The sequence below is a fragment of the Abramis brama genome, assembly GCF_963993115.1.
Source record: "Abramis brama genome assembly, chromosome: 15".
NCBI classification, from domain to species: domain Eukaryota; kingdom Metazoa; phylum Chordata; class Actinopteri; order Cypriniformes; family Leuciscidae; genus Abramis; species Abramis brama.
The window spans coordinates 29,972,317-29,991,247 of record NC_139977.1 but is presented as its reverse complement, the minus strand read 5'-3'; the positions used below and the strand labels follow the sequence as shown (position 1 = coordinate 29,991,247).

Here is an 18,931-nt window from a genome sequence, read left to right as displayed (position 1 = left end):
AATTCATGTATTTGTGTATACAAGCTGAATTTATCATCAAATCAACACAGAACACACTTGTAGTTTTGATGTTACTATTTATTTATGATAAATGCATTATTAGAATAAAATTCAGTGCTTCATTATGCAGTGAATAATGAAATGTTTTACCAACATAAGAGTGTTTAGTTTGTTGTGTTAATTGTTTTGAGAGCAGCTACATTCATTTGGAGAAATGTGTCAAATCGATTGAGAAAAACTGTAATGAACAAATTTGAAACAAATATACTGCCTCATCATTATGAGAAGAGAAGAAAAGAAAAGATTATTATTTATATAATAATTAGAAAATTCAAAACACAAACATTTCTTTCATACACAGAAAATGAGATACTTTGAGATCGTATAAGAGAAATGTGTTTTTCATTTCATGAAAATGTGCTTATGGTTGTTCAACTAACCAATCAAATGTTTGAAATGCTTAGAAACAATAAGACTATAATCCACAACTGCTCTCGCTTACATTTGAGACATTCAGCCATTTTTTTATTTCGTTTTGATGTAGTGTCTAACGAATGATCTGTAGTGTTTATAAAATTGACTCGCTGTGTGTAAGATCTGAAAGCCAATAGTGTCATTATTTAGCTCAAGCCAGTTCAGTTTTGATTCAGTTCAATAATTGTAAAGTTCATCAGTTGTGCATACATGCTGTATATACAGTGTATTTGTGTGCATACATGTACGTGTGACAAACTCCTGTTCACTCCACACACTGAACAAGCAAAAGACACGAGATTTTAGTGTTTTACAATTTTCACATCCATGTGTAGTTTGATGTGTATGGATAATCGTTTGATGGCTGGATGGATGATGTATAGTTACAAAAACACCATTTTTAGAAGAGTTAAAATAGTTTTGAATGAATTGTTTGCTTTTGCAAGAGATGTGTGTCGTTTTGTATGTTGTGTGTGTGTGTGTTTTTTGCTTATTCAATTTAAGCAAAAAAAATTGCTTACTCAATTTCTTTTTTTCTTCTTTTCTCGAAACTAAACACAAAGCCACACAGCTTTCGAGAAAAGAAAAAAAAAACAAATTGAGTAAGCAATTTTAAAAACCTGTAACATTAATTCTCTTACTCAGTGACACACTCAGTGACACACACACACACACACACACACTAAAAGAAGAAAAACCTGAAACCAAAGCAAAGACTTTTTCATTTCAGAAGACCACTCATTCCACTGTCATCTACATCCTCACACACACACACACACACACACGCACGCACGCACGCACGCACGCACACACACACACACACACTGACTAAAAGAAGAAAAACCTGAAACCAAAGCAAAGACTTTTCATTTCAGAAGACCACTCATTCCACTGTCATCTACATCCTCACACACACATCGATCCACAAATACAGCGGGGGAAATAAGTATTGAACACGTCATCATTTTTCTCAGTAAATATATTTCCAAAGGTGCTATTGACATGAAATTTTCACCAGATGTTGGTAACAACCCAAGTAAGCCATACATACAAAGAAACAAACAAAAATAAGTTCAGAAATTAAGTTATGTGTAATAATGTGAAATGACACATGGAAAAAGTATTGAACACATGAAGAAAGGGAGGCGCAAAAAGGCATGGAAAGCCAAGACAACTGCTGAAAACTTACAGTAATTAAAAAGCAATCCAGCCCCCTATCAGTGGAAATTAATAACAGCTGGTTCAGTCCCAAATGATGGCCTACAAAAAGGTCTCATTGCCAAGGTGTCACACAAGACACATCTCATGATGGGTAAAAGCGAAGAGCTGTCTCAAGACCTTCGCAACCTAATTGTTGCAAAACATAATGATGGCATTGGTTATAGGCGCCATTCTAAGCTTCTGAATGGTCCAGTGAGCACTTTTGGGGCCATAATACGGAAGTGGAAAGACAATAATTTCACCATAAATTTGCCTCGGCCAGTGCTCCTCGCAAGATTTCTGATAGAGGAGTGAAAAGAATAATCAGAAGAGTTGTCCAAGAGCCAAGGATCACTTGTGGAGAGCTTCAAAAAGACCTGCAGATAGCAGGTACTGTTGTCTCAAAGAAAACAGTAAGTAATGCACTCCACCGCCATGGCCTGTATGCACGCTCACCACGCAAGACTCCATGCTACAAATGCAGCATTAAATGCACTTTTTCCGTTTTTCCTACTCAGTGATATTCACACAACCACAGAGACACTCATTTCACTAGCACCACACCCATTCACAAAAACCACAGCAAAACATTATTTTTGTCACTTTGTCTCACTGAAAAATTGTTCACAAGGCCATCGCATGCAATGACAAATGCTGACTGAGGTCACAGGTTTATGTAGCTAATGAGAATCACTAAAAAGATCATACATACATACATGGCTAATCATTTGATGGCTGGATGGATGATGTATAGTTACAAAAACACAATTTTTAGATGAGTTAAAATAGTTTTGAATGAATTGTTTGCTTTTGCAAGAGATGTGTGTCGTTTTTTATGTTCTTTGTGTGTGTTTTGTTGCTTTGTGTGTAGAGTTTCGAGAAAAGAAGTCATAGTTTGAGAAATTGTTTGAAAGCAATTTTAAAAACCTGTAACATTTATTATCATATATATATATATAGAGAGAGAGAGAGAGAGAGAGAGAGAGAGAGAGAGAGAGAGATTTATTTCAGTAATTCCATTCAAAAAGTGAAACTTGTATAATGTATACATTCATTACACACAGACTGATATATTTCAAGTGTTTATTTCTTTTAATTTTGATGATTATAACTGACAACTAATGAAAACCCCAAATTCAGTATCTCAGAAAATTAGAATATTGTGAAAAGGTTCAATACTGAAGACACCTGGTGCCACACTCTAATCAGCTAGTTAACTCAAAACACCTGCAAAGGGAACTGAGAGAAATGGTCTCTCGTTCTGTAGGCTACACATTCATGGGGAAGACTGCTGACTTGACAGTCGTCCAAAAGACGACCATTGACACCTTGCACAAGGAGGGCAAGACACTAAAGGTCATTGCTAAAGAGGCTGGCTGCTCACAGAGCTCTGTGTCCAAGCACCGTGGAGAGGATAGTGAAACAAAACCCATTCAAAAATGTGGGGGAGATTCACAAAGAGTGGACTGCAGCTGGAGTCAGTGCTTCAAGAACCACCACGCACAGACGTATGCAAGACATGGGTTTCAGCTGTCGCATTCCTTGTGTCAAGCCACTCTTGAACAAGACACAGCGTCTGAAGCGTCTCGCCTGGGCTGAAGACAAAAAGGACTGGACTGCTGCTGAGTGGTCCAAAGTTATGTTCTCTGATTAAAGTAAATTTTGCATTTCCTTTGGAAATCAAGGTCCCAGAGTCTGGAGGAAGAGAGGAGAGGCACAGAATCCACGTTGCTTGAAGTCCAGTGTAAAGTTTCCACAGTCAGTGATGGTTTGGGGTGCCATGTCATCTGCTGGTGTTGGTCCACTGTGTTTTCTGAGGTCCAAGGTCAACGCAGCCGTCTACCAGGAAGTTTTAGAGCACTTCATGCTTCCTGGTGCTGACCAACTTTATGGAGATGCAGATTTCATTTTCCAACAGGACTTGGCACCTGCACACAGTGCCAAAGCTACCAGTACCTGGTTTAAGGACCATGGTATCCCTGTTCTTAATTGGCCAGCAAACTCGCCTGACCTTAACCCTATAGAAAATCTATGGGGTATTGTGAAGAGGAAGATGCAATACACCAGACCCAACAATGCAGAAGAGCTGAAGGCCACTATCAGAGCAACCTGGGCTCTCATAACACCTGAGCAGTGCCACAGACTGATCGACTCCATGCCACGCCGCATTGCTGCAGTAATTCAGGCAAAAGGAGCCCCAACTATTGTAGTATTGAGTGTTGTACATGCTCATACTTTTCAGTTGGCCAGCATTTCTAAAAATCCTTTTTTTTGTATGGGTCTTAAGTAGGGATGGGGAAATGAAGCCTCATGAATCACTGAGGCTTTCCCCTGACTGCTCTGGGAAAAGATTCAAAGCTTTGAGAGTGTCGAGAACAGCGCCGTCTGGTGCTTATTTAAAATAAAGCAGCCAGAATCCTGTGTTAGAAGCTCTGGCAGATGAAGCAACCACAACACACTCCATAGTTTCAATGTTATGTGTGCAAATAAAAGCCTTACATGTTTGTGTTTGATTTGTTCATTAAATAAATTAATTTTCCCATTAAAGTGTGACAATAAAATATAATATAAGCTTATATGATTCAATAAGATTTAATGTAGGCCTACTCTCTCTCTCTCTCTCTCTCTCTACACACACACACACACACACACACACACACATAAGGACATTGTCTGATAGGATCATCTGTTATTAAATGTGACACTTGTTACTGATAGTGCTTATGTAACTGTAGGAATGACAGAAAGGTGATAAAGTTTTTAATTATTTTTATTAAGAAATAAAAGTTGTTTCACAGTGTTGGGGATGAGTCTATTTCTCCTCTTAGACAGTACTTCCCCAGCCTTAGATAACACTCTTTCACATGGTACAGAGGAGGCCGGGGTAGGCTACAAAGAAACTGTAATGCCAATGTATATAGGTGGGGGTAGACTTGTTTCTGCATTCTCCAGTATTCAAGTGGATCTTCAGCTCTCTGTATGTCTCTGTAAGTCACCAAAAGTACAAAGATTTTACAAAAACAAAAAGACACAACAACAAAACAAAACATAATAGCCTAAGTAGTGAAAAATACATTTTGGTTATTTAAATGTTATATATTGATTATAACTTTCAAAGTAGGGGAGAGGAGGGACGATTGAAACGCGGGACGGATGAAACACTGAGATTTACTTGAAAACCACTCACGTCATGTACGTCAAATTTCGTCAGCACGTACAGCACGCAATGCCTACCATACCCGCGAAAACATTTCTTCTTTACGTCGTGCTGTTTTGGAGTTAAAGCCGCAAAGCTGTTTTTGAGTGCTGTAAGTGAATTCTTTCGTGCGGTACTTTTTTTTGACTGACAAGTTGGATTTATTGTTTCATGTGCAATTGTAATGATAATACGGCAGGTGTATTAGTACTGCAACACACCCTTAAGTGTGCAATATCAGAGTTTTTTAGTTTAAGGGCAAAAGAGGTTTAAATGACAGGAGGCGCTGTCGGGACGGTTGAAACAGTGTTTAAACCGTCCCGACAGCGCGTCCTGCACGTTAAACCTGGTCATAGCCTATACTGTTCATAGATTCATATACTGTTTCTAGACTTGTGTTTCTTTTAATGCAAATCAATTTTCAATTACAAAACACATGCTATCTCTGTAATAATCATCAATTGTTCAATCTTCAATAAATTTAATTTATGGTCTTCTGGTTGACCTCGTTTTCTTCATAATAACAGGCTATTCAACTAGCAAACACTCAATATGACTCAAGGAAGAAATGTAAGGAAATTAATTGTAAACGGATTTGTTTATCTTCGTCAAAAGCCTATTAGAAAGATTACAAAATGCGCATAGGCTTATCGCCGATTATTTATTGGGCGACAGAACAAAAATGGTTAATATGAACCTTTAAATTAAAATAAATTACAAAATATGTTTGTAACAATATGTACATAAGTTACTTGTCAGATATTGTTCACAAAAATAAGCATTAGATGAATAGTTGCCGTTTAAACTGTTATGTTTCATCCGTCCCACCCCTGTGTTTCAATCAGAGCAATTGAAACAAAGCACAACTCCCGTTCAAAGTCAAATTTTACTTAAATCATTCTATATTTGTACCGAATAACACATGATACTAAGAGAACACATATGTGAGATGTTAATCACAAAAAAATAAAAAATCTATCTGTAACCTTATCTTAGAAAACGACATTTATCTGAAAAGTGTTTCAACTGTCCCGGCTCTCCCCTACAGCACTCTCCTCACAAACCCATCAACCAGACTGGGGTGCGTTTCCCGAAAGCATCGTTGGCCAACTATGGTCGCAAGTTCATCGCAATGTCCATTGAACTCTATTGGTAACGAGGGAACTTGCGACCTAGTTGGCTAACGATGCTTTCGGGAAACGCACCCCTGGCTCGTTAAATACGATCTGGAGTTCGAGCCTTCTGACACCCAAAGCGAAACGCGCACGTGATTTGACAAAGTGAGGCTTCGTTTGTCGTCGATCACGTGACTCTAGTAAACCAATACACACCCCGAAACGGGGCTTCACTAGAAATTGTGTCGCTTGTGTGATACGCGCATCGAAGCTTCAGTGTCATACGTAACATCACTAGTCTTAAGCAATATTCTAATTTTCTGAGATACTGAATTTGGGATTTTCATTAGTTGTCAGTTATAATCATCAAAATTAAAAGAAATAAACATTTGAAATATATCAGTCTGTGTGTAATGAATGAATATAATATGCAAGTTTCACTTTTTGAATGAAATTACTGAATTAAATCAACTTTTTCATGATATTCTAATTATATGACCAGCACCTGTATATTTACACTATGAACAGATATTCAAGGGGGGTAAAATAATTTCTTTCTTTCTCAAAACTAGTTCCTAAGTGATAAATTTATGTATAGGCTAAGTGTTTTCACACATGATCATTGGGTGTAGGTCATCAGTAAATGAGTGTGGCATTTAAATGGCAGGGTTTCCTGGATGAAACAAAAGAGCTGTTAGTTTTGAAAGACGTGTGTAATGTAGAACTGTGTTTAAAGTTTTGCAAAAAGTTTGTTTTACAATAGCAAACTGAGTTTAAAGCATATAATGTGCTTGTAGTTTTGCAGACTTGCTCTGAAGATTCGGTATGTGTGAATTGTTTCTCTGAGTGAGCCTCAGGTTCCACTTTTAATGTCTAAGCAATTTGAAAAACCGGTAAAAACTCAACTATTCATTGTTAGTTCATGTCATCTCAGGTCCATTAAATGATAACAGTTTTAATCATGTATTAGTAAATGTTGAAATTAACATTAAATGAGATTTATAGTTTTGTATTTTTCAATCTAAGTTCATGTTAACAAATATTTACAAATGGAACTTTATTGTAAAGTGTCAAAAATGATTACTATTTATTTCTGAGAGTATGTACAAACATCTAAACTTGATGTGAATTTGCAACTTGGTTTCAATAAAAAGTATGTTCATATAAAAACTTGCAAAAATAGGATGGCATTTTGCTTGATGGTTGTACAGTAAATGCTGTTTCTATGTCTTTGACCCAGAAACTGTGTAAATAGAAAATGGTAAGGAACTTACAATCGCAATGGAAGACGATTTTGATATATCAACAGACAACGTTGAATTTTTTTCACAACCATATTTATTTGAACCAGAATACACAGATCAAGAACTCAGAGTGATATGGAGGAAGCATCCGCTGCAGCAGCACGTCTTCAAGCCTCAGAGAGACAGATCTCTTCAAAATTGGTGGTGTTCTTGTAACAAGTTGTGAGATGCCAACAGAAGTGGAGAGCATATGTTGTCAAGAATGGAACATAGCAATGCCACAACTACAAGACGACGACGAGGACATTGACACGTCACACACCAGGAAGCGCGCGCGCCCTCAGATCACTTGGACATGGTTGTGTACAAGAGGTAAAAACAATATAAATACTGTTCGCTTTCTCACACAAACCGCTCGTTTCGTGTCTTAGGCCATCAATGTGTACTTACGATGGGGAATTGTTTAATTTGGACTTCTCTGTGAATGCTCTTTGAGATAGTGACCATAGACCTGCATTATATGACTGACAGACAAGAACGGTTTGACCTAAAAATATCAAAATTTAAACTACTGCGGAAACAAAGACACCTACATCTTGGATGCCCTTGAGGTAAGCTAAAACATACCAACATTTTATTTCAAAGTGAACTATCCCTTTAACACAATTCACAAAACCACACACCCAAACTGCAAAATACCTAATATATCCTGCAAAATGAAGCACTGCAACCAAAACTACATAGCATTATCAAACTTTTGAACGAAATGGCACACACTTCATTCATATTAGCAAATTTTTGTCTAACCAACACACTGTTGGACATAAACAGGATATAAGAACACTAAATATAGCTCTTAACAGGTCCAATACAGTCCACATAACAGGAACATTGTCCTTCTCATTTATAGCAAACATCTTTGTTACGTCCCTCGTTAATTAGATATTATTTGTCTAGGAATATTATTAGACCTAACAAAAGTTTTGCATGTGTGTGTCAATATAGTAACGGGAATTGCAATAGAAAAGGAACAGACAACCATCCATAACTGAGTTGAAAGATTTTAATTCTTCAACTGCAATAAAGTGAAGTAGTAACAAAGGAAAAATGTAATGAAGAATAATAAAGTAATGAATATTTACAATTAGTACAACGTAACAAGAATAAACAGATCAACAGACAATCTGGGGAAGAGGAAGGAGCAAGAGAGTGGTGCTTAAATCAAAAACTGAATATAACAAAAAGCCCCTTTAACTAAAGTTAAAGAACTAAACTCACTATCAACAAAAGAGGTAGAAAGAAACATCTTCAGCGTACAAGACGCTATAACTAAACTATACTAACTAACAGTGTTGGGAACGTTACTTTAAAAAAGTAATTAGTTATAGTTACTCACGACTTGTTCCAAAAGAGTTAGTAACTGAATTACTCTATAATAAAAGTAACTCGTTACCAGGGAAAGTAACTATTTGCGTTACTGTTAAAAAAAAAGTTGCTATTTGTCAAAGAATTTGGATTTTTTTGAGCAGTTTTCACAAGTCAGTTGAAATGAGTAGAACAGACAGGTGTTTGTACATAACTTTCGATATTTATTGCACGTCGACAGACAGCAAGAGGTTTATCCTGCACTTCAAGCATTATCTTTGTAAGAAAAGTAAACAGTTACACCATATAAAGTGCATTTAACTCTAGCAAATTAAATCAACCTCTCTCAACTCTTTATTAAAAGTTTTATTAATAAAGTAGGCATTGAACCAGTTTATTTGTAGTGCACTGACTGTGCACATTATATAACATTATATATGTTTTATATAATTAGTTTATTAATTAAATTAATAAAAAGACAAAAAGACCTTGAGATATGTTTGGTAATTGTACCTAAATGAATTGAAAATTAATTTGCTACATTTCAGATTAATATATTTGTTTTCCTTAAAATTTTAATTAGCAGTAACTTAAACACTTTGCAGTTTGAATGTCCATAAACAAAATTACGGATTATGTTTTTATGTTTCCACTGTTCGATCGCGTCCGCGCCTCATACACACACACACGCACGCACACAAATGTAAACACTTTGCGACTTTTCGATCGCGCCCGCGCCTCTCTTTCTCTCTCTCTCTCTCTCTCTCTCTCTCTCTCTCTCTCACACACACACACAAATGTAAACACTTTGCAACTTTTCGATCGCGCCCGCGCCCCCCCCTCTCTCTCTCTCTCATTAATTAATTCATTTGCACACGAGTTTTATTTATTTTTATACCGTGTATTCTCCGTGTAAATGTATGTTCAATACGAATACATGTACCGTTCCACCACTAGTTCTTGCCTTTGACCTCAATGAATTTGAAGTAGTGCTTATATCTCCACCTTGCCAAATGGCAACTTTTCATCGGATTGCTCCTGACTCGCCATGCTGCTTCTTCGAATCTCAAACAAAAATTACGTAGCGCGGCGTACGTAACAATCTTGTTAAATAAGCAGTTCAAAGCTTAACATGTCTAACCTTAATTACTAGGCAAACTTATAGTCAGTTCATACAGTAGTCCTGAAACCTCACAGGAACTTTCACCACCCGACCACTCCTGGTGATTGTGGTACTGGTTTTATGTAAGGATTGATCTGGTACACCCTGTGCAAACCGATCTCTCACTTCATGTGCCTCTGGGATGTTGGAGTGTGCACCGTCATTAGGCTCATCTGCAGGATTAAATGTTTCTGTGTGCTTGTGAATTGTTTTCCTTTGGTGGCGCCTGTTGCAACGAAACTGTCGTCTTGCTGCTTTTAAAAACATTGTATGACCTTGGCTCATCTCGTTTGGAAATAATGAGACCCGGCTGCCACCCTCCGTCTGTTTCAATACGGTATGACCTGCATGCAGTTCTGGCAGGGCTTTTGCTCCCATATTGTAGTGACACCCTTGCTTCTTTTGCAGGGTTTGGGGCGGCTGATGAACACCTTTGGGAGTAGTTGGTCGCAGGACTTCACTGGATGCTGGTAAGATGCTCCTCAGTACTCTTCCCATCAGAACTTGCGCTGGTGAATAAGACATGCCAGTGACAGGAGTATTCCTTATCGAAAGCAAATCAAGGTGATGGTCCGTCCCTGATTGTTCCGCTTTTTTCAGGATGCTTTTCACAGTTTTTATAGTTCTCTCTGCCCACCCATTTGACTGAGGGTAGGCCGGACTTGAGTGTGTCAGTTTGATGCCCCATTCAGCTGCGAATTTCTTCATTTCATAGCTTGCGAATGGTATGTGGTCACACACTAGCTCTTTAGGAATGCCGTGCCTGACATACACTGCTTTCATTTTTGCAATCACTGTGGGTGCAGTTTTGTCTTTGATATCCATCACCTCAGAAAACTTTGACATACAGTTTAATCAACAATCAGAAGAAACGACTGACCTCTGCAACTTGCAGAGGTCAGCTGCAACTTTTAACCAGGGGAGCTCTGGTACTTCATGAGAGATGAGTGGCTCTTTCTTGTTCCTGGGCTGAAACTGTTCACACGTTGGACATGTTTCGACAATCTGTTCAATATGTTTGGTCACACTAGGCCAATACATGAACTTTCTGGCATGTGCTTTCGTACGTTGCATCTCCTGATGTGGGATATGTAGTTTCTTAAGCATCTCTGATCTCATTGTCTCAGGAATCATGATCCTGTCAGATACTATTAATACACCATCTTGCACAGCCACAGTGTGTCTAACAGGCCAGTACTGTTGAATTGAGAGATCGAGTTGCTTTCTATGCGTCGGCCATCCTGTTTTTTGCATTTTCACAAGCAGCTGGAGAGTACTGTCTCTTGCAGTAGCGTCTGTAAGCTGCTTTAGCATGTCTTCACTGAGAGCCTGTGATGCTTCAAGTGCATATACAACTCTTTCATCACTGAGGTCATCTGTACATGAGTGGTGACCTTCAGCAACGGCACATGACAATGCATCAGCAATTAACATGTCTTTCCCTGGTGTGACTGGACAATGAGGTCATATCTCTGTAGCTGTAAGAGCATACGTTGGAGTATCGGTGGTGCTTTGCTCAGTGGCTTCTTGAATATAGCCTCCAATGGCTTATGGTCCGACTGGACATTCACACTGCGTCCATATACATACTGGTGAAACTTTTTGGTCGAGAAAACAATCGCCAGTAGCTCCTTCTCAATCTGGGCATAGTTCTTTTCCGTATCTGTTAAAGCCCTAGATGCTTATGCTATTGGTTGCCCCTCCTGCAGCAGACATGATCCTAAGCCATCTTTGGATGTGTCTGTTTGTATGGTGAGCGTTGTGTTTGGGTCATAGTACCTGAGAACTTGTGTGTTGATCAGTGCCGTTTTGAGCGCAGACAATGTCATGTCATGTTCAGGTTCCCACTGGAATGCAATGTCTTTTCTCAGCAGCTGTCTGAGAGGCGCTGTAAGTGATGCCTCACCTGGGATAAACGGGGTGAGATATCTCATGCCCAAAAGACGCTGTAGTTATTGTCTGTCTGTGAGTGTTGGCATGCTCACTATTGCCTGTATCTTGCCATCATCTGCTCTCACACCCTGTGGAGTTATCACATGTCCCATGAAATGAACATTGTTCACCTTGTACTGAATCTTGTCAGGGTTGAATTTCACATTGTGTTTTTTCGCTCTCTCCATAATTTTAGCAACAATGACATCATGTTCTTGTTCTGTAGCAGTGGCGACAATCATGTCATCAGCTACGATATGTACACCTTTTATGTCACCAAACACTTCGTTATTGTACTGCTGGAAGACTTCACTAGCAGATTTGACACCAAATGGCAGACGTTTGAATCTGTATCTACCCCACAGTGTGGTGAATGTGCATGGCAGGGAGGAATCTGTGTCAAGTTTGACTTGCCAATAGCCATCCTTTAAGCAGAAACAAGAATATTACCGGTATTAAATGTCTTTACTGGTAAATTACCGGTAAGAGATCATGTGTGAACCTTTTCAAAAATACCGGTAGACTAAATCAGTTCTGGCAAATTACCAGTAAAAGGAAGTTCTAAGATTACCAGTAAATTAGTGGTAATGTGCTCTGTGCGAAGATCAGAACGTGCTGATGTACGAAGTCTGCTTTGGGCCAATCAAAGTTCTTATGGGGATTACGTGATAACTCCGTGCTGTTTACAGTAAGCTTTTTTAATAATTTTTCTATTTAAATATGCATTAGGTGATCATCACAGCTTTTTCAACGTGTCTCGCTCGAGACCCAGCCTTCTTTTCAAATTCATGAGCGTTGCGGCTCTGCAGTTGGATACTATTATGCGTGTCTCGTTTAAGAGTAAAAATTAAATCTGTTTGATCATCCCTCATGTAGCCTACGGAAGAGGAAAATGGCCAAGCAATAATAAAAAAATAAAAACATCTTGAGATTAAAGTCATTATAATGCGAGATTAAACTCGTTAAATATCGAGAAAAAAGTTGAAATACTACAATTGATTCATCTGTTTCTGGAGGATTTACGTTGAAAATAAAATTAATCCACTGCTCTGGTCTCATCTGAGGCTGGGACTTTATATTTTCGTCTGTACAGCCAATGACAGAACAGTTTGCATGATTTGCTCAAACTTTTGCCATTGCATTAGAACTGGTTACACTGTTGTCGCCGTGGGTGGAAACGTGCATATTAAGGGGCGGTTATATTATAATAAGATCCCATTCCTACATCAAAAAAGGGGAGCGAAATCTGATCGGCTTATTTTTTGACATGCTTGCAGAGAAAGGTTTACCAAAACAAAGTTACTGGGTTGTCACTTTTCATGTTTTCTGGGTTGGTAGATGCACCGGGGACCCAATTATAGTCACCTTTAAAAATATAATTTTCTCATGAGGATCCTCCCCTTTTGATAAGCTATAAAATGAGTGCTTAAACAGATGCATTATTTCATTCTCCTCCTGATCAAAGATGGATCTGCAAATCTCAGTTTTTCTCCTGTTCATTCTTTTCACAGCAGGTACAAAGACAAATTGCTTGAATTATTATGGTGTACAAATACCAATAACTTATGTTACTCACTGTCTCTCTGTTTTATTTCTAAAGGACACTCTCTCAAATGTTATGAGTGCACGAGTCAGATGGGTTCTTGTGTACAACAGCAGTTGACTTGTCCCAGTGGATTATCCAAGTGTTCAACAGCTGTGACACAAATTGGTAAGTCCAGTGTTGTTTTTGACATTTACTGTTACATTTGACTGATGGAGATTCTGTGATAATTTACCGGTCCTGCGACAGTGTAAATGTTACTTCTCACAAATTCACTCATTTATATAATGTTTCTGCTATTTAATTTTTGCATTTAATTTGTGTAATTCGTTTTCTTGCTTTGCTATCAATACAGTTTGTATTAACAACAAAATGATTTGAAATTAGAAAAAATGCATTGTTTTGCATCTGTGAGATAATACATGTGTTTCTTTTTTAACTCACTGTTGCTTTCTACTTCTGAGCATATTCATGAATAATTTTTTTTCATCAAAATAATGTGAAGTTGAACCAGTCTTTCCCTTTTTAGGTGACATTACTTCTAAAGTGAGTGTTAAAAGTTGTGCTGCTGCCTGTCAAAACTGGTCCATGAACTTCAGTGTTTTAAAGATGTCTTCTTTCTGCTGTGACACTGACCTTTGTAATGCCAAAGATGTTCCAGGTATTGTACTTCAATTATCATGTGCAAATCTTCTTTAAAGTCAACACTCATTTTACCTCCATATGAAATTCAATCAAGAAAAAAAAAAGCAGGGTAGATTGATTTTCTGTCAGGAATTGACTGAATGGAGCCTCTAAAGGATTATTGTTGTTTCATTAGATGTTCCATTTTGTACAAAAAACAAAATGAAAGAACACTTGTTTTCCCCCTGATGTAGATCTCAGCTCTAATGTCCCCAATGGAAAGAAATGTTTCTATTGTGATGGGCACAGCTGCTTAAACATAACGAGCTGTTCAGGGACTGAAGACCGCTGTATTAAAGCAACAGGTGAGAATCTGTCAAAATAATATCATCATTCATTTTGTTTTTCCACTTTAAGGATTTGACAGATCACATATACCAATGTCCAGCTTAGACTGAATCAACCATTGTTTTCTTTCTTTTCATCAGCTGCTTTGGGAGACCAGACATTGGTAGTAAAAGGCTGTGTCTCTAAATCAGTTTGTGACGCCACTGCATTGGTTCCTAGTGTTGCGAGCATCTCGTGTTGTGAGGGGAACCTGTGTAACGGGGCTCAGAGTGTCACCCAGAGCTTCCTGTTCCTCTGCTGTTCTCTGCTCTCCTACTTCATGATGCACTGAATACAGCAGATCCTCAGATTCAACAATGTGACACGCTGCACAGAATATATTAGGGGTGTCCCCGGCTAAGGATTTTAATAGTCGAATCAGAATCGTCAATTCTTGCTAGTGTGTGTGTTTGGGGGGGGGGGGGGGGGGAAGCATAGCTTACCATATAGCCTACAGAAAAGCAGATGAGCCCAGAATATGAACGCAACACGTTTAATTACATGTTAAGCATTTTTCTCCCATAGAAAACTATTATACTAGAAACTATTATAAAGAAAACGCGGTACGTTCATATTCTGCGCTCATCTGCTTTTCTGTACATAGTATGCTTAGTATGGTCTTTACTGAGTTTGGTCTTTTAACGTCACTCTCTTAATATACATTAAGCCACGTTAAAGTGTGTTTTAAAAACGTTTTTCAAGTTAAACGAGGAAAACCAACTTGTTAACGTTGGCTGCCAGAAGTGCGATCATGGTTTTCCTGATGCTAAATCCAGCCTTGGAGAATATCCTTTCTGATGGTGTGCATCCACACTTTAGATTTTCTTATCCCAGACATTGTTAAAGATTTAAATGCCTGCCGCCAAGATGCTCCTCTGTTTATCACGGATCGTGGAAAGTGAAACTTAAATCTGTCACAGGGGTGGCTGGATATATTCACGAACGTTAAAAATATTTATTAAAAGCTGCTTTCTTTTCACATTTCTATTTACAGCATTATCATAACAGGCTATATATTAACTTATTTGCAGAAAACCGGTAGTTAGATGTGAAATCAGACATTAAGCACCCCCATATAGCCAAAATGGCATGATCCTTGTTTCATAACACCTCTGCGAAGATTCGACCATGAGGTTGGTAGTCGAATCAGGCTCCTCCTATTGAAGCATCAAATCTTCGACTAATATATATATATATATATATATATATATATATATATATATACACATTTTTTGTCACATACAGCAAACATCTCCTCACTATCCGCTAGCTGCCTGTCCCCTGAACACACTGTAAAAAAAAGCGGTCTCTGTAGACAGCCCAGGCTCTACGAACGGCAACAAAAACAAACTGGCCCAACCCGCACCAGGAAACATAACAAACTGTTCCAGCCAATAACTGGCAAGAAGGATTTGGGGGTGGGGTTTGGGGGGTTAGTGCGCGGATAAGGAGGAGGGAGGGTCGAGCTAGACGTCAACATCACTTAGAGCACCTTTAAAGATCACAAAAGCAACAACAGAAATAATCAGATATGATGAGCGGTAACATTTCTCAAATACTTTTGTCTATTTCACCTCATGCACATTATGCAATTACATTTTTATAAATAATTCAGTTTTTGTTTGAGTGTTGATTATTATATTTGACCATAAGTAGCAATAACTACAATTTGATAATTTGCGCTCTATTAATATTTGTTAGGGCTTTTCTTTAAGCCGTTGTCACAGGTTTTTCATGCAAACAATGAAGCAAACAATGTCTTTCTTTATTTTGTTCCAATGAATAAACATTGCCGCAAATCCACTTCCTGTGTCTTTTCATTCATTCATGTTGATGAACACCTATACGAAGTTCACACCTTGTAAACACAGCAACATTGTCCATAATCTATAGAAACTTGTTTCCGCCACAGAATAAAAATTAAAAAAGGTAATTGTGACTTTTTAATCTTACAATTCTGACTTTTTTTCCTTGCAATTGCGAGTTTACATCTTTTTTCTCAGATTTGCGCAATATAAAGTCGCTATTGCAAGTTATAAAGTACAAATTTTCGTCAGAATTTGACTTTATAACTCTCAGTTCTGACTTCTTACACTTGACATTAACTTTTTTTGCTCACCAGCTCCTGTGGTTAGTGGTTTTCCAAAGTTACTAGCCACTCCGCAATTTCACTGGCCACAATTTTGAAGTCGATAGCATTGAGAAAACTGCCATATAGATAGTATTAAAAATATCTCATAATTTGGCAGAAGGAAAATTAGTCACTTTAAGAACTGAGGCACGGATCCATTATACTGTTACACATAAATTTTCTTTCTCAACTGTGTGTGTGGTTTTTAGTTGTCATTAATGTAAAATGTATTCATGCAGCACCAAATTAGAGAATATAATATCTAGCAAATATTTCACAACCTTTATTATAGAGGTCCGGTTCTGGGGGACCTCAATGGTGGGTAGAAGGGATGGTAAGTTTCTAATATATCAGTAAAAAAAAAAACTATTTATTCATATATATAATTATTATGCGCTATACTTTTATTATTTAGAAAGTTACCAATATTTGATATGTAGATTGATTTCTCCTCTCCAAATGGTTTCTCATCACCATGTTTCATGGGGTGTTGCATTGTGTATTGCATTGAATCACATTGCTGAATCGTATAGAAATCATATTGCACTGTATCGTGATTTGGTGAATCGCATTGCATCAGTAGCTGCTTCATATGTAGTTGGCTACGCATCGAGATGCATATCGCATCGTCCTCAGTTATGGAGATGCACATCCCTCCCTAGTAGTGGGTAGGCTACAGCCCTATGGTCACAGATCACTATTTTCCAGAGAAAAAATGTATATCAGTTAACCTCAAAACTGTTTTGAGTCTGTCTAAATCTCAAGCAAAAAACGTAGTCGGCAGCCAAATGCTGTGAGGTTCGGGATGTGACGTCTGTCTTGAGAGTTTAAACAAATTGTGCTGGAGTTCATGCTGGATTTAGTGCATAAATCATTTTGTTTACAAATTAGACGCTTTGCAATTATATGTTTAATATTTCATTTGGGATGTGTTCATTGTGATTATACTGGCTGGTTTTATAAAAGTTTGTAAAATTGACAGGATATTTGCTTGGAGCATTTGGAAACAAAGCTTGTCTATTTCCGGATGTAATCGCGTGCATCTCTGATGATTATACTGTGTGTGTTGAAAAACAAAAACAAAGATTAAACACACTCGCAACAGACACACCCAAAAGCGGAGACGTTATAGCGTTGCCAGCGGCACTGAGCGGAGTTTTGCCGCTGTAGTGGAGACGCACTGTTACAACATACCTTCCGACATTCAACCATCTTTTCGTGTTGTGAATAGCAGTAATGAGGGAGAGATGATCGGTTCACTCGCTCTGAATTTGTTCATGTTGAGCGCTGAAAGATTCAATCAACAGGTTTTTCCGTTATCTTCTTCTTCTTGAGGTTTATGGCGGTTTGGCAATTAAAAGCGCATTTCTGCCACCTATTGGTCTGGAGTGTGGGTGTACATCAAGAATATTACAAGGGATAAGGGGAGTGGGCTAAATACACACACACACACACACACACACACACACACACACACACACACATACAGTATATATATATATGAAGACTCTTGTAATGTTTCATCAATTTTCTGGAATGATTTGAGCTCTTATTGTTTTTCTAAAGTTAATATGAATGGTAATCTACGCATTAAGGATGGCATTTGTCTTTTTGAAAACCCAAACAAATCTTTAGAATCTACTGCTTCCTTATCCTTGTGGCAAAGTTTTATTTTCACAAACAAAGGTTTCGTAGGAAAATTCCTACTTTTAAAGATTTCTTATGTGAAGTAGAATATTTAATCAAATCACAAATCACACTTGAGATCTTTCATATCTTTTTGCTGTTTCTTTTTTCTTTGTTTCGTTCTTTCCATTTTTGTCCTATGATTGTGCAAAAATTATTTTACTTGTTTAATATGTACATTGTTGAAACTGTTCTAGATTTCTAAGAGATGCGTGTTTGCACTATTGTATTTTTTTTTTCTTGAAAAAAAAAAAGAAAAAAAAAAGGTCTCATCATGCGTCCTTCGAAGGCCGCGTCCTTCAAAGGATGCAGCCCCTGAATTGGGACACTGCTACTATGAAACATGAACCCAAAACACCGGAGAAGGTTGCAACAGGCCACAGGGGAAGTTGCAAGTGCAACATTCATTAAAAAGTAATAAAATATTTTTTTAACATCATTTTCAAATGTATTTATTTTACCTGTGCACAGGGTCTTCCCTAAGTTAAAATGGCATGAGGGCAAACATTTTCAAGTAACATTCAGCTAGGGTTTGCTAAATTATTACGAACTACAAAATATTTATTTTAATCAAAATCAACACACTTAAATTTAATAATACTTATGTGAAAGCTTACATTAACTGTGTGTAAGTGAATGTTGTAACCGTAAGTGAATGTTGGATTATGTTCTTATATTCTTGCAAGGTTTGAAAGGGAACTTGCACTGATGACACTGGGGCATTCCCCAAAGCGTCATTGATGCAGTGAGTTCCCTGTTCTCAGGGAACAAAGGTTACAGTCGTAACCTTAGACTTTTTTGCCTCAGACTTGCCTTTACGCTTAGTTTGCTGCTTACATCAGAACAGAAGGAAACCCCTATCTGTTGTACAT

At 37.8% G+C, this 18,931-nt stretch overlaps 1 long non-coding RNA gene across 1 annotated transcript; it reads left to right on the top strand.

The window, feature by feature from the left end:
* Positions 1–13,287: 13,287 nt before the first annotated feature.
* LOC311098002 lies at positions 13,288–14,223 on the top strand. Its single transcript, XR_014609354.1, has 3 exons — positions 13,288–13,399; positions 13,761–13,892; positions 14,110–14,223. It is a non-coding gene; the product is annotated as an uncharacterized lncRNA (long non-coding RNA).
* The last annotated feature ends 4,708 nt before the right edge of the window (positions 14,224–18,931 follow it).